At 39.8% G+C, this 4247-nt stretch overlaps 1 protein-coding gene and 1 long non-coding RNA gene across 2 annotated transcripts in view; one reads left to right on the top strand and one right to left on the bottom strand.

Annotated features, from left to right (window-relative positions):
* Positions 1-4247, bottom strand: part of ULK4 (unc-51 like kinase 4) — a 406030-nt gene that overhangs the window by 253569 nt on the left and 148214 nt on the right. The window lies entirely within an intron of this gene.
* Positions 422-2701, top strand: LOC111738099. The gene is made up of 2 exons (XR_002779690.1): positions 422-495; positions 1621-2701. It is a non-coding gene; the product is annotated as an uncharacterized LOC111738099 (long non-coding RNA).

Raw genomic sequence — 4247 nt, 5'->3', positions numbered from 1 at the left:
TTGTAAAATATCCAAAGAACCAGAGTGCTAGAATTATCCTGATTCAGAGGGATGAAAGAATATTTATCCTTATCGAACTCCCAAATTATTCCAATTTAGATTCCCATAGGTTGTACCTCCAAAGAGGGTGAAAATCACTTTACCTTAAGGCACTGATTCAGGTACACACTTAAACATAATAGGATGACGTAACAGGAGAATGCAGAACACCATGATGCTTTCTGATGCAAAAATATTTGTGAATTAAATTTTATCTGCAAAAGAATCATCTAAGGAAAGACTGAAAATGAAATATTCCTTTCTCTTCTGATTCTCATCAAAGATGACCAAGTTCACACCTATTTTTATATAGAACACTTGCAATTAAGGGAGACAAAGATGCCACACAGAACCATCTGAATGTCCCTGGAACCACCGGCATAGAAAACGTTAACTTTTGCTGGCCATCAATCCAAAGACAGATAAACTACTCTATGGTGTGTTGTCATCTGAAGGGTAAGACAATTCTAATTTGTAAGGAATTTGTAAGAACCTTTCTCAGGTTCTGAAAAACAAAGCCTTAGCAATTTATGAAGTCATTGTGGCCCTGATAATACAGGTCACAAAAGAATTTAAAAAAAAAAAAAAAAGAAAGGCAGCATCCCTTTTCCCCAGGAGAGAAATGCTGAATGCCATATTGTCATAAAAACATTGGCACATTTCTATCAAGATGATCTCTTTACAATGCAAAACTTTCGAAGCTGAAAGAAAATATGAAAGCTAAAATACTTGTTGGCAAAGTGGCTCCAGTCTACCAAAGGCAATTGCATAGCAAATTTTTCCCGTGGCTTGCTACATTGCCGAAAGCCTTCCCTGACTATCCTACCTGCCTCAGCCCCTCTCTCACTCCCCCATCATCCTCTGTCCCTATGCAGTTTTATGTTTTATTTTTGTTCACAGCAGTCACAATTAGTTGAAATCACCCTATATATCTATATGTTTGCTCTCAGTCTCCCCGTTGGAATGTAAGTGCACTGAGGGGCAGAGACTCAATCTTCCTCAGCACAGTGTCGCCAGCGCCAGGCACATGGAAAGCAGTCGATTTATACTTATGGAATGAATTAACTAAGAGATAAAAAAGAAGGGAGGAAGAAAGAAAGGAAGGGCTTAAATCTCATATACACAAATCCCACGATGCAGCACAAATTACATTATTTACATTCGTATGAATAGTAATATTTCCTCTTCCCCAAGAATAGCAATGGTGTATTTTCCTGAGCAAAGGATCTAGTCCCATTTACAGCTAAAGATTGAAAGAAAAATGCCCTCACCTTATGTAACAAGTCTCAGGGAAAAAAAAAAAATGTTCAAACAGTCAGAAGACTACTTTCGGTACTAAGATTTCATTGATAATTACTTTGATATTAAACTTCTGAGAGGTGCCAATTTTAATTAATAAGGTCATTCTGGGCTTAAGTTCCATTAAATATTTCCTCTTCTCTTCTGCATGAACCTTTAAAATTAAATCCTGTCTCTCTGCTGAAAAAAAAAAATACCCTGCTAATTTTCTGAGGATGTGTGGTTATTTTTCTTCCCAGACAAAAAAAAAAAAAAAAAAACCTCTTCTCATTCATCATACAGATAACTTGGTTATGTTACTGGCATTCCAACTATCTTGAAGAACGGAGGAGGAACTGAAAGAAGGAAGGGAGAAGAAGAAAGTGAGGGCACACACACTAGGTTAACGGCAAGGCCAAGATTTGAACACAAATATATTCTCATCATGAAACCCAGATTCCAATGGCCAACAACACCAACTTCATAAGCAGAGAGTTTTCTCAAGGTGGTAGTGGAAGAGGACGTCAGAGACACTGCAAGTATGAGGATGGTCTGACGACCTGCTGCTGACTTGAAGACAGAGGGGCTACGTCAAGAGAAATGTGGGCAACCTTAAGAAGGAACGTAAGAGCCCAGAAACAAGGACTGTGGTGCTACAACCGTGGACCTGGGTGGAATGACAGTCCCCAAAGCGACACGTCTAAGCCCTAAACCCCAGGACCTGTGAATGTGACCTTACTTGAAAAACGGTCTTTGAGAATGTAATTAAAGATCTTGAGATAAGATCATCCTGAATTCAGGGAATGACAGATGTCTTTTGACGACAAAGGCAGAGGCAAATTTGAGACACACACACAGGAGAGAAGGCCATCTGAAGACAGAGGCAGAGATGTGAGTGACAGTGCCATAAACCAAGGATTGCGGGCCGCCATCAGAGGCTAGGAGAAAGGCACGGATTCCACCTCACAGTCTCCATAAGGAACCGACCCTGCTGAGCCTTGATTTCATTCTCCTGGCCTCTTGAACCGTGAAAGAATGAATTTGCTGTTTTAAGCCAGTCAGTGTGTGGTCATTTGTTACAGCAGCCCTAAGAAACTAATACAAACCGCAAGAAACCATTCTGCCAGCAACCTGAATGAGCCCAGCAGCAGATTTTGTCCAGACTATCCCATCAGACGGACACCTGATTTCAGCAGCGTAAGATTCTGAGCAAAGAACCACATCACACTGCGTCAGGTTTCCGAGCTACAGAGAGTGACTAACAAACAGATGACTTAAGCTACTCAATTCACGTTAATTTGTTATGTGTCAATAGAAAACGAATAGAATATAGAGTTTAATTTTCTTGTATTACATTAATTAAAATTTATAATCCAAAGTTAAAGATTCGATGGTGAGCAGTCTTTCCTCGCTCCTGACATTACTGGGAATGAATGCCCTTGAGTATTTCGAAACTGTGATCAAAGGAGCACTAGAGTTCTGGGAGCTGTTAATAGGTAGGCCAAGGGAACTAGTGTCCTAAGGTCATATAATGTTGAGAAACCTTGAGCTTTAGAATGTTAAATGAGTAAACTGTGAAACTCGAAAGCAAAGAAATAGTGAGCACACAGAATGCTTCAGAAAGAACATGTGTTCCTTGGTGGTTTATGAACATCAAGTGGGCCTACAGTTTAAGGACGCTGGTTTCGATATTTAAGTAAACATTTTTACTTGCATGACTTATAAGCTTCTTCGGTGAAAGAAAAATTATTAATTTCTACAATCTTTGGCTCTACCCAGACAAGTACATTCCATAAAAGCAGAGGCTGTGCCTATCTTGGTCATTATTACATTCTAAGCAACTAGAAATATGCCAGTGAAATACGATGTATTCAATCAGTATCGGTGGGATAAATGGGATGAAGATAGAAAACATTCTCTCCCAAGCTCATTGCACTTAACTCTCCCATGCAGATACCTGCTGAGGAGGAGCTGGTCTGCTGACTGCCCACCACCCTGCCTCCCCCACACCTCTGCTCACCCCAGTCTCGCTGGGAGGCCCATTCCTCTTCTACCCAATCATATCCAGGTTTCGAAGTCTAACTCGAAAGCCATCTCTCTCCAAATGGTATTATAATCTCCACATACGAAAGGCATTAAACAAATACTTGTAACTAAAGTTCATTTCTTTAGAATGCAAAGCATGTACACTAGAAGTAATGGGTCTTTGATAATTATTCATAATTTATAGAGCGAGCAAGTCATCCATGATCTCTATGATAGATGTGGTAACAGTTAATTTTATGTGTCGACTTGGCTGGGCCACAGGATACCCAGACATTTGGTCATTCATTATTCTCGGTGTTTCTTTAAGGCTGTTTCTGGATGAGATTAATGAGTCAGCAGACTGCTCTCCCTACTGTGGGTGGTCTTTACCAAGTAAATTGGAGATCTAAATAGAACAAAAAGGCTGAGTAAGAGGGAACTTCCCAAAATGCTTTGAGCTGAGGGACACTGATCTTTTGCCGTCTTTGGACTTGAACTGAAACATGAGCTCTTCTTGGGTCTCTAGTCTGTCACCTTTCCAAATGGTACTTACAACATCAGCTCTCCTGAGTCTCAGGCCTTAGAACTCAAACTAGAACTACACCATCGGCTCTCCTGAGTCTCCAGCTTGCGGAATGCAGATGTTAGGGATTCTCAGCCTCCATGATCATGACAGTCAATTCCTAATAATAAATATATGCATCCTATTGGTTGTGTTTCTCTGAGAAGCATAACTAATATTTATAAGATATTTATCCATACAACTGTAAGACATTTATTCTTAGAGTTTTCATTCACATCACACAACAGTTCTGATAAGCACCTGGAACGCAGGTATTAAATGGTCTTTAACGAGATTAAATTATAATCCTTCCTGAAAATTTTTCCAGAGCTATTAGAAAAGA

The sequence above is a fragment of the Pteropus vampyrus genome, unplaced genomic scaffold, assembly GCF_000151845.1.
Source record: "Pteropus vampyrus isolate Shadow unplaced genomic scaffold, Pvam_2.0 Scaffold35, whole genome shotgun sequence".
Taxonomy (NCBI): domain Eukaryota; kingdom Metazoa; phylum Chordata; class Mammalia; order Chiroptera; family Pteropodidae; genus Pteropus; species Pteropus vampyrus.
The sequence above is the reverse complement of the archived record's forward strand: the minus strand, read 5'-3'. Positions and strand labels throughout refer to the sequence as shown.